The sequence below is a fragment of the Coenobita brevimanus genome, chromosome 107 (assembly GCF_032717465.1).
Source record: "Coenobita brevimanus isolate Jiangsu-jjx chromosome 107, ASM3271746v2, whole genome shotgun sequence".
Classification (NCBI taxonomy): Eukaryota; Metazoa; Arthropoda; class Malacostraca; order Decapoda; family Coenobitidae; genus Coenobita; species Coenobita brevimanus.
This window is the reverse complement of record NC_137060.1, coordinates 6,744,093-6,756,957: the sequence shown is the minus strand read 5'-3', so window position 1 is coordinate 6,756,957 and position 12,865 is coordinate 6,744,093.

Genomic DNA, 12,865 nt, shown 5'->3' with positions numbered 1-12,865 from the left:
CCTTTCAATATTTTTGGGATTTTTTACAGTTTTTCTAGGGGGGCTTGCCCCCCTAAAAATCATGGTTGGTAAGCTGTATGTAGTGGAAGACCTTCCCAGGAACCCGAGAACTCACCTGAGAAGTTTCACTGAAATCCATCTGCGCTCTTTCCCTTATTTCTTATTTTTGGGGGGGCGGGGGGGGCTAACCCCCCCAAGAATCGTTAAGGAATTCACGCTCAGCAAATAATGCATTATGGATAAAAGTTCATTGTTCGTATACTCCAACATGAAAGCCTTATCTTCCTTTGTTTCATTATGTCAAAAAGATTTTTTTTTTTGCTAGGGGGGCCGCCCCCTTAAAAGTCATGGTTCGAATATGGTATTTAGTGGAAGATCTTTACAGGAATCCGACGAACTCACCAGGTAAGTTTCATCCAAATCCACTTAATAGCCTAGGAGAAGTTCGAGCACACACACACACACACACACACACACACACACACACACACACACACACACACACACACACACACAGCCGAGTGCAGCGCTACAATATAGGGTGCGTTGCCGAAAATTATACCATCCTGCTTCGCAGGACTGATAATAATCCTTAAATGAAAATTTTTATTTCAGTAGTCAGGACTGCAAACTATAGTCTTAATAAAAAAAAAAAAATGAGACAGTGACATTGACTGCAAAACGATTTTGTGCTGTAGCTCTGTCATCTGCAACTTGGATGATATGAAAACAATTTATCCGATTCTTCTGTCACTCACCGATGAATATGCTAGGCTGCGTCCACACAGCATGCATCGGAAACTGGCTGTTGCGCCACCAGTTTTATGGCGGGGAATCAATCAATCCACACAGGAAGTGTGCGAGTGTGGGTGAGAGGGATCCAGGACAGGCTGGCTGCAGTAGACACTGTGGGCGATTTTATATTTTTTTCTCCAGTCCTCTTCCAGTGCAGTGCAGATAATGCACTTTTACAGTGCTTGGTATGTGACAGAACTCAAATAGAGGGTGTAAGTGAAAATCAGCTGTGACTTGCACTGCAAGCACTTTATGCCACTGATTGTATAGTTTTTAGTGAGAAAAAATTTTGTGTTCCCACTTCTAGCTTGGACCCAGGTGGCTTTGAGTTCACACGTCTTCTCATTTCTTCCCAGTGTGACCACTGATATAAAATACAGTAGTGCAAAACATCCCACCCACGCCTGACCTCCTTTTGTCCGTTGATGGCCGTAGGCAGGAGATTAATGAACATGTTTAGATGAAGGTTAGTAGATGAGAATGAGGAGACAGATGGTGGACCACAGCCTCATCACCTCACAGCCATCTGGTCCACATCCTCCTCTCGTCCGGTCCATCTCCATTCCTCACCTGATCAACCTCTACCCTTCACCTGGTCCACCTTCATCCCACACCTGATCAACCTCCACCCCTCACCTGATCCACCTCCACCCCTCACCTGGTCCACCTCCACCCCTCACCTAGTCTCTCCCCCCTCACTTACTTCACCTTAACCCCCCACTCCACTCACCACCAGGTAACATCCAATTTACATTATAATGGGCCTCAGGCTTCATCTCCAGATTAATCATGCAGAGGATTTTTTTTTTTTTTTTTACTCAGTTTTATATACAGGGAACTGCGGAATTTTGGTGCTTCGGAAAAAATGTATCCAACTCTTCTAAAACACACACACACACACACACACACACACACACACACACACACACACACACACACACACACACACACACACACACACACACACACACACACACACACACACACACACTCAAGCTTAGCCTCTTCACTATGACGATGTGTTGTTCATTTTACTCTTACATCTTTATTCAGGTGAAGAATAAGCTTTAATAACGAAGGTACTAATGAAGAGATTGCGAACCCCTTCCGTTCGAAAAGTCTCCCCTAAACTGACTACAATAATCCGGAGATAAGAGAAAGAGTATTATCAGATTCTAGGTCTGAATAAGCATTAAGCATAGTCTGAATAATCATCTGAAAAAAAAAAATGGAATAAGCAAAGGTGACTAAATTATGACTCAGAAAAGTAGGTCGTATCAATCTAGTTAGAAATGGAAACAGGAAAAAGTATAAGGGAAACTGAAAAAATATGAAAGATGAGGAGTTTCAAATCGGGAGTAAGCAATAACAGAACATAAAATGGAGTAATATAGTTGGACTGCTTATTATGTTACAGGTCCTTTTGTCGGAAGGTTGAGTTAACTTCACTGGGATGAGATCATTTTGTAATCTAATCTTGCTACTGTCTATTAGATTTCTGATTAGGAGGGCCGCCTAGTGGTGAAGGAGGGCTGTTTCTAATTCACGCGGTTAAAAAGTTCCTCCTAAACTTATTAAAATCCTCTGGAAATAGCAAGAATAAGGCTTAGAGAAAGAGAGAGAGAGAGAGAGAGAGAGAGAGAGAGAGAGAGAGAGAGAGAGGGAAAGCGTCGTCAAATTGAAGGGGTAAAACAAAAAAAATGTGTCATAAGAATACTCCCCCCTCACAAACCCAGAGTCATAATTCCTTCAGGAGGGCGACGCCTTGCCGGGAACTGCAGCCGCTGTGGAATTAATGCCTGGTGGGGATTTATGAACGATGCCACTTAACCGAGGGATATGGATGGCTGTGGTGGCTGTGTTTTATACTTAAGTAGTGGTTGATGGAGGAGGAAGTTGTTCAGGGATTTTTATGTAGTGTTGGGTAATTATTTGATTGTTGTGTCTTTCTGTGAGCTTAAAATATAGAGAGGGTTTACGAACGATGCTATTTAACCGCGGGATATGGATGACTGCAGTGGCTATGAGTTTGTTTATATGATTAAGTAGTAATGGATGGAGATGTGAGGAAGGTGGTGAGGCGTTCTGTATGATGCTGGGTAATCCTCTTTTTATTTTTTTCTTTGCTATGGAGGGTGGTGCAAAAAAATTTACGTGGTGGGATTGATCCTTTGTTGACCCGGAGATCAATGTACAGCCATGATCAAAAGTTCGCCTACACTTCTCTGCTGGCTGTGGTAATGGAAGGTATTGAACGAACTATGAATCACACAACGAAGGAGTATGAGAAGGAAGAATATTCAGTCGCTTGGGAAAGAAGGAGAAATACGGAAGGCAGGACAGTGCGCTGGTAAAGGGTCGTCGGTCGAAATTTTGCCTATGGATGTATCACTAGTGTTTATGTAGTTCTTGATGGGGATACCTTTGCCCTCCTTGTGAATGTGATCTGGGTTTGATGTCGTTGATCCGTATTTTCATCGCTTCAGGAGGCTCCCTAGCACCTTTTCCTTAGCAATTTATTTTTGGTTATGCGTGGTTAAAATCCTCTTGTACGGAATTTATGCTGAGTATAGTGACAGTGATATTAGATGGATTTATATAACCCAGAGAAGGGCAGTAAGGTGTAATAAGCAAAATAAATCACTTGAGAAAAGGTGTTAGGGAGCTTCCTTACGCGACAAGAATACAGGCCTTTGTCTCTCTATCAGCCTTTATCAAAGCGTCTGAATCACAGAAGTGGCCACAAACGAATCCCTCCCATGCCAGTCGTTCTTTGCCATCAGGCTACCCTCTCTTTAACCCACATTCCCCTCACTCAAATCACCGGTAAAGTGCGCTTTGTGAGTGCGGAACGAGCAAGCGTCAGCCATGTTATCACAGTTTCCCTCTGATATATCAATAACAGGATGAAAGTAAAGAAACAGGGCGGTTCCCCTGGATTATTTCTCCCTGGATGGTTTTCGGCGATTGATTAAATATTACTTCGCTCACTGAGAATTGTGGAGCACATATTATGAAGCGAAAAACCAAAGTTCTTAACACAGCCCAGGGTTTGTTTGAGCAACATAGGTTCCAATGGTAGGCGAGTGCTGGTGTAAAGCGAGGCGCCGTAGCTTTGATCAGACAAGCAGTGCAAAATTCTACAAACTCCGCTGCCAACCTGCTGTGTCAACGAAACTGAAACTATAAAGACTGGGTTATTGATAAGATGATTGAAACCAGAAATGGGATGTTTCCCCTTGGTGATTTCACCATCACAGCATAGCAAAATCGTTTATATAAAATTACAGGCGGAATCTTCGATAGCCAATAGCTAGACCTGATGCCAAAAAACACAGTATTACGAGGGAAAATATTTTTTTAAAATCTGATTTCATAATGGAGACGTTCACCGATTAGAACCGAGAACTCCCTTGGAATACTCGAGATTCCAAGTGGTTTCTACGCATTTATGGGTGAGTATTTAGCTGATAACAGAGTTTATTGAATGAATGTATTACTTGCAGAAAGAATTACAACTCTAATTCACACAGAAGTAATGTTGTATAGTTTCTGCTTACCATAACGGTCGGGTCTGGTCGGGTCGGGTTGGGCAGGGCCGCACATTTTCAAACTTAATTGAGTAAACATCGCTCGCTTGCTCGTAATAACTCTTCACCTCGTTTATTCCTTCATCCTCTGTCTCTTCCTTCCCGTCCCCGCCCCTCCTCTCTACCTCGCTCATGCGATCTTTATAACCTGTACATCCTGCTATGTTCTGAAATATTTATTATTTAGTTGGTTAGTTAGTTACTTAGTTATTGCAATCTTTTCCATATTTGTACTGCTTAGGTTGATGTCCTTTTTCCTCTTTCAGTTTGCCTGTTATACTCTTGTACGGAAGAACTGTTAAAAAACAGATTTTCACTTATTCCCTTTGCCGTCCAAAGGTAGTGCCTATGTGCGTTTTCAAGGTGCCGTATATACGAGGTTAAACTCTATCATTCCAAGGTTGTATTTTCTGTGCTGATCTTGCTGCCTTCAGACAATTTCATTCAGCTTTGGCGAGAGTCTTCATACTGGGAAGATTAGACAAAGCCTTCGTAAACCCATTCAGATAAGAAGCTTCCTAAAAACTGAGTAAAATCGTCTGAAGATAATCGGACTAAATCCAGAAATCAAGTTACCGGCTGAAGGAGTTAATGCGTTCACAGCTTCATTGTCAAGTGTGTCTGTTCACTACCACCACATCCCCTCTTTACTGAGTGATATATTCCCCTTCCTCTGTGTGGCCTTTCCAGGTTGACTCATCAGCGAATCTAAATTACAGTGTGGCAGCTGAATTTCCTCGTTGAGATTTATTTGCCATAAATACATCAAGGTTTCCGTAGTACACCCTCCGCTGTTCCTTCCCTGACCTATCTTACCTTACCCTTCCTCCCTACCATACCCTACCTCCCTATCCTGCCCTACCTCTCTATCCTACCCACCTCTCTATCCTACCTTACCTTCCTATCCTACCCTTCCTCCCTATCCTGCCCTACCAGCCTATCCTGTCATACCTCTCTATCATGCCCTATCTCCCTATCCTACCCTACCTCCCTACCCTACCCTACCTTGCTCTTCCCAACCCTACCTTATTCCCTACTCTACCCAATCCTCCCTCCTTCTCTATACTATCCATCCCTACCTCCCTCTTTTCTCTACCCTACCCAACCCTTCCATGCCTCTCCTCTCTTCCTCCCTCCTTACCCTACCCTACCTTACCTCCCTCCCAACCCTACCCTACCCACCACAACCCATCCATCCTCCCTGCAGGCCCCTCCGACTCTCCCCTCCGCCATCATTCTTCAGCTCCTCTCACCACTGCTCCCGTTGTTTTAAAGCCAGTGGTGGTGAGACCAAAGCAGGATTGCACCACTGGGGGAAAATATGAGAATAAGAGAATATTGTTGTTTATTCCTACAGAAGGTTCTGTAAAATGCGGTGATGGTGATGATGATGATGATGATGATGATGATGATAATGATGATGATTGCTGTTGCTGCTGATCTTGTTTTTTTTGTTTTTTTTTGGGGGGAGGGGCTTCTTGTTACCCTAGCTTCATGTGAAATGTGAACCCAGAGAACTACAGACTGAAGCTGCCCTTCTTTTGCATTCCACCATCCTCCTTTTCAGGGACGTTTGCATAACCGAGCATCTCCATCGCCCAGTCATATTGATGCCAACACTTTAAGGCATTCGCCAGCACCAAAACACTATGGAAAAAAATGATAAACACTGAATTCTTCTCTCAGCACTAAAACAAGATATCTTTCTCCACAATGACAATCCCTTCACCCCGATAACGTATTTTATTTGTTTTTGCCATTTTCAGACTGTTTGATTCAGCTTTAGATAGACTTTTCGAGAAGGAGATAATTAGCTGTAGCTCTTATTAACCCTTTCACTGCTAGGGGTCTGTCTTAAATTGAGTAAAACTGCCTCGAGAGCACAAAAATAAATTGAAAAGTACATTCTTGGCTTGAAGTATGTTTCAGGTGGGCCTGCTGTATTCACGAATTTTGATCTTTTTTCTTTGCCTGTCTCTTCATCTCATTCTATATCTCGGCGTCCGTTCAGTTAAGCCCCCGTCACACATTCCATAATCGAACCACGATAGCGCCACTAATTCATTTAGTAGTGGCATCGTGGTCCTGATGTTGGGTCTATCGTGACTGATTGTGACACACGTGACGCACTCGGCCGAGGCCACGAGAAATTAACGCAAGCGTTAATTTATCAGGAAGCTCCCCGATTCTTGTATCCAACGTAGCGCTATCGTAAGTCTTATGTGACCTTATCGTGATCTTCGTTGCAGCTATGTGACTCTGTCGTGGCCGTCGTAGGTCCTTTAGTGACTGTCGTGACAAAAAAAAAAAAGGTACAAGTGAGTCACGATAACCCTAATACTATGCCAAATGCGGCACGATAGTTGCAAGCATGAGTCACGATAACCCCAATACTTTGCCGAATGCGTCACGATAGATGCAAGCATGAGTCACGATAGAGCTAATAATTTTGACAATCATTTGACAGTTAACACACACGTGTCATGATGGTCGTAAGATGGAGTCACGATAACCGGCGATTGAGTCATGATAGAGCTAATTATGGGTCATGATAGAGTCACGATAGACCTATGCATTTTTCACGGCCTCGGCGATTTGGCAACCGCGCGGGCACACGTGGACTAGACTGGGCGTCTCTTCGATCCAGCTCGAATGTTTGGGGGGGAGGAGGCGTGTGGGCATAACTCTTGACGCTATCGTGATACGTTCATGGCACCGTCGTGACTCTGTCATGACACTATCGTGGTGATTGTGGCCTCATCGTGATGAAAAAATGACCGTTAAAAGTTTGAAAATCTACCAGTCGTGACCCAGTCTTACAGCTGTCATGACTCCATCGTGACCATCTTACGACCTTCATGACACACACTTACAGCCATCGTGACACTGTTTGTTATCGGCGTTCATTACGGTCAAATTTCACGACAGCGCTAATTATTGAATCAGTGGCGCTATCATGGTTCAATTATGGAATGTGTGACGGAGGCTTTACTCCAAATTCACACCACGCGTATACCATCTTGTCTACAGCTCCCGTCTTCAGTGCCTGTCGACATTCCGGCTTATCCCATCTGTTCCTCTCTGCCCACCCCTCATCCCTTTTTAGTCCCTCACTCTTACATATTCCTTGACTGGCCTGATTTGACCGAAAATGAAGTGACAGGAATGGGAGACAATTGACGCGATTAAGGCAAGAATTAATGTGTACAGCCGGACGGAATTGGGGTAGCTTTAAGGCCCTCTCCCACTTCGGCGTAAATAGACACGATGAAGCCACGATGAAAATCGTGGCCGAAGTCGGTGATGTGTCGACGATTCTGACCAAGAATCGTGGTGTTGGCGTAATACCTGCGACACCAGTACGACAAAACGCCAACACCTCGGCGGAGTATACTATATAACTGGCGACTAGTAGCCGACATATCGCCGATATGTCGGCGTAATGTGCAAGCTTTATTCTAAATTCAAATTTTAACGTTTTTTTTTATGGCGACTCAACGACGATAAAGGTACAACGGCGGCGTGCTGTCGACGATGTATCGTCGATGTGTCGGCGAATGCATCGCACGCACCTTGCAGACAAAACGCAGAGGCCATCGCAGGTGCCTCGCCGTCATCGGCGTATTTAAGGCGATTAATCGACGGTTCATCCGCGAAATGTCGGCGATATATCACCGACATTCATAAGATGAAATATTACTGTCGCACAACCCGGTACATATCGTACGGTTTACGTAGGCTATGTCGTATTAACCTCACCGATGCATCGCCGATACATTGCCAACGCTTCGCCGTATGACCGTATGACATCTCAACGTTTTTTTTTCACCGCCGACGCCTCGCCGATGTCGGCGATCATACGCGGTTTATACGACGGGTAATCGCCGACGTCGCCGAGGCTTCGCCTAGTTGTCAACGACTAATCTGCGAAATTTTACAAAATCGTGGAGGGCCACGACGTTTTCATGCAGCATGAAAACGTCGTGGTCCCCCACGACAAATTTCCACCTCGTGCGACGTATCGGCGCCATGCCACGAATGGACAAGATTTTGATGACGAATACCCACGATTAGGGATTTTTGACACATCGTGACATTATCTTCCACACTTTCGCCGAAGTGGGAGAGGGCCTTTAATGCTCTGAAATCGGTGACATTTTTCTCGTCTCATTCTTACGATCCTAGGCCAGGAGTCTTGTTGTTGTTGCTGTTGTTGTTGTTGGTGGTGGTGGTGGTGGTGGTGGTTCATCTGAAATGTGAACCTGGTGGACTGCTGGCTCAGGTTGCCCTTCTCTATAGTCTGCCATTCTCCTTTGGGGGATAGGGAAGTAGCTGAGGGATATTTGTATAACCAGGCAGTTGCGCCGTCCGATTATGTTGGTGCCATCACGTAAAGTCTTCCCATCCCAGCACCAAGGCAGCTGAATAAGGGGAGAGAGAGAGAGAGAGAGAGAGAGAGAGAGAGAGACATAACCAGACAGAAAAGGGTTAAAAAATCAAAAGTGACTTGGCTGGATTTGAATTGAGGTGCCTGAAACTGATAAGACCTTCTTCGAGGAGGTATTTACAAAACCATTTATATGCTTTTCCTTCTGCCGTAACTTTGAATTGTTTTTAAAGGATACCCGTAAAATGGAGATACGGACTGTCTCCATACCCGTAAAATGGAGATACGGACTGTCTACATACCCGTAAAATGGAGATACGGACTGTCTACAGTCTTCTCTTCCCGTTCTGGCTGCACGAAACAGATAAAATGCAAGATGAGGATGAGATGGAGGGATGGAGGGGAGATGTAAAAGAGAGAGGGGTGTGAGTTGTAGGGAGGACAGCCAAGTGGTAGAGGACAGGGCGACGCTAAGGGGATTTGTTTGTGGCTACCTCTTAAGTGAGTAAAGCGTCTGAATACTGATAGATGATAGACTGATAGATAGATAGGCAGACAGATAGCCATAGAGCCTCCTTTCGTTATTATGCTGTACTTCTGTAGGAGGACCAGGAGACATGGGATATTATTTGAGCCCCTAATGACGAGGAAATAAGATAAGAGCAAAAGTCAAGAGGATAACTGCAGTAGGCGGGAAGGCTCATGCTAGGCAATCCCTGTAAAAGGGTGACTAGACTACTAGATGAAGATAAAGGGGGAGTAAAGAGAACTCTGTTAGTAGATTTTAAATCACCCAAGGGAGAAACACATGTAATTATATGGACACTGACAGGTAGTACTAAACTCAATTTTTGTTTTTCTTTTCGAGGCGAAGATGCACATGACAGGTTGGTGATTGGCTGAATGCAACATGTCCGAATAACATCGTTTTATTTGAGTCAATCAATAAGCTTCGATTCATATTATCGGTAATTATTTGAAATGCAACGATGTTATTCGTACATGTTGCATTCAGCCAGTCATCACCAACCTGTCAAGTGCATCTTCGCCTCGATTTAAAAAGGGGAAAAAAAAAGTGTAGCGGTAGTAGCAGTAACCTCGGTCTGTCTGGCTGCGGAGACCCATCAACCCGCAGGCAAACACTCGACCCTGCATGGCCGTCTCGTGCGGTGTGCTGATGTTCTCTTATGGTGGACAGCGCCTAGCCACAGCGAAGCAAGGCGCGGGGAAATGTGTGGAGGTTTGGTTCTTAGATGGACGTCTCATTTGCGTCTCCAACCATTTAACAGAGGCACCATAGTAGGCTCCATTTCAACGCGTTATTTGGTTACATGGTTACTGCCCAGGGATGTAAATTGCTTCCTGGATTACAAAAAACCATTGTCACACAATGTAGAGTCATCTAAAGAAAGGGTAAGGAGCACTACGTCATGTGAGTGGATGATGGTTGTCACTACAGGTTTAGACACCTTTTGTTTGCACTCATTACTCTCATGGCTTCCATCTATATCAGTCCCAGATGCATTGCACGATGTTACATTACCATACATGTGATAGAACACCAAACCTTTTTTTTAGTAGACTAATGAACTTGCTTGGTTCAAGCCAGTTTTCAGTCACCAGTAGTTTTCTTTCTCCTAAATATTGCACTGAAATTGCACATGATCCCTACAGCAATTGTCCCACTTACTTCACCCTGCGCCTTCACATCCCACAGACGCTGGGCGCAGTTTCATTCATTTTGTATGCTACCCATATGCTGACTTCATGTTCATCAGCATTTCATGGGTACATACATCACACACATAGTTTCCATTCTGCATAAAGAGCTTCAAATATTGCAAGTTGTGTTTAATCAGGCTGATAAGATAAGCATCTGGAATAACAACTAACTATAAGCAAAGTTGGTTTTCGAAAGATACTATTTTTTTCACAGGATCTATTTCAAGTGCCTTAGTTATACACTTCCTCCTCTCCCCTGACCTAGACTTGGCATTTCTCTGTCTCGAACGTTCAGTTGTAGCAATGGATTAGCACTGGAATATGGTGCTAGTGACGAGGAAGTGCCGTGGAAAGGATGCAAGGCTGTAGTATTGTTTGCTATCGCGATATGTGAAATGGCCGCAAAGGACGAAAATCTGAACCAGGTTAGAGTAAAACGAGTATAGAAGATCCAGGATTGTGTGGAGCACATCTGCAACTGGGTACCCTGCATTATAAACCATCCCAATAAAATCGGCTCATTTCAGCCAAGATTTTATGTTATCATCGTGACTCCCTCACGTATAATGCTCTACCTTCACACGAGCCTCCACCCTCACATGCATTGCTCTGTCTTATTTCACACTGATTTACCTTCTTACACACCTACTTGCCACTTTCTACTTAGCACATATGCCTTTGTGTGTGTGTGTGTGTGTGTGTGTGTGTGTGGGTGGGTTTGTGTGTGTATGTGTGTGTGTGTGTGTGTGTGTGTGTTTTATGTGCTCGACTATGGGCATGGGCTTCTCAGCCTGCTCCCAAGGCCCAGTAGTCCTCCTACATATCGTACACCTCTACATGTCACCACTTCGACGCTAACACACACCGACCATGTTGAATACATGCTAGGGCTGTCTCATACTGGACTGGTGTAGTGGTATTAGCGGGGGTAATTTTACGACATGTCGGCGGGTCTTCTGGTATATCGGTAAACTCTGCCGTAATGAAATTCAAATCCTTAAACTGTTCCCTGCACCAGCGGGGATTTGAACCTGGGTCCGGTAGGACCGCAAGCCACCTCTCTACCGATTGAGCCACCGGTGTGTGTGTGTGTGTGTGTGTGTGTGTGTGTGTGTGTGTGTGTGTGTGTGTGTGTGTGTGTTCAGTGAGTATATGTGGCTATTCATCCTATCACATAAAATTTTACGTCTGGTGTTAGTAATTATGTCCAAGTAAATTATAGCCATTATCGTAGTGCCTCCCATTCCCTCCTCAGTTTATCAGTTTTTCACCTTAGTTGATGGCCAAGTACAGTCAGACTGGAGGATTTGAGTAGCAACCAAGGAGACTTATTACTGTCACACAATAAAGGCTAATCGAAGTGCATACACCCACGACTTAGTATTCAAAGCTGTAAAAGTGGCCCAGTTCCCTCAGATGAAAGCAGACTGGCTATAGTTTCCCCTCTCTCTCTCTCTCTCTCTCTCTCTCTCTCTCTCTCTCTCTCTCTCTCTCTCTCTCTCTCTCTCTCTCTCTCTCTCTCTCTCTCTCTCTCTCAGCATCATAGGCCCCGCTCTCAACCTCACTTTCCCTGCAACTGAATTAAGTACTCAGGATAATGCTCTTATAGTGTGTCAGCGGCAACTTATTTTTCGAGAGGAAGCTTTTAAGAGGATCTTCTTCATGGCCACATTTCCGGTGCCAGAGGAAGACAGCGGGGAAGACAAGTGGAGCGCTCACTTAATTAAAACTTAGAGGACAAGTTCCGTCTGCTGGTACAACGCCGAGAGAGGCCTTGCCATGCGTGCAATAATTTCAGCCAATATTGTTTGTTTTTATAATTAGTAACATGTGGAGTTACGTGGAAAAACAGACAGATGAGGAAGCAGAGGAGCGCTGAAGAGTTCATGCGGGTGTGACAGTGTTGAGAGAAATACTTTGAGATGGTTTGGCCAAGTGAAGAGGATGAAGAATGAAAGACTGACTAGAGAAGTATATGTGACTAAGGAGAAGGGGGGAAGGAGAGGGGAAGACCAAGGATGAGATGGAGGGATGGAGTGGAGAGATATACGAGAGAGGGTGTAAGCTGGAGGAAGGGCAGTCAAATGGCATAGGGCAGGACGACGCAGAGGAGATCTGTTTGTGTTCACTTTTTACGGGCTTAAGACGTCTGACAATAGATAGATAGACTGATAGATAGATAGATAAATAGATAGACAGATAGATGGACAGACTGATAGATAGACAGACAGAAAAAAACATCAGACAACCGGGTTATATTTGTCATGGTATTGGTATCGTGGAGTAATTGCCATGTCAATCCACACATTTACTCTCTCATTGGTGGGATATTTCTCTTAATCTGTACCAGCTAACACATAATTTGTTCCAT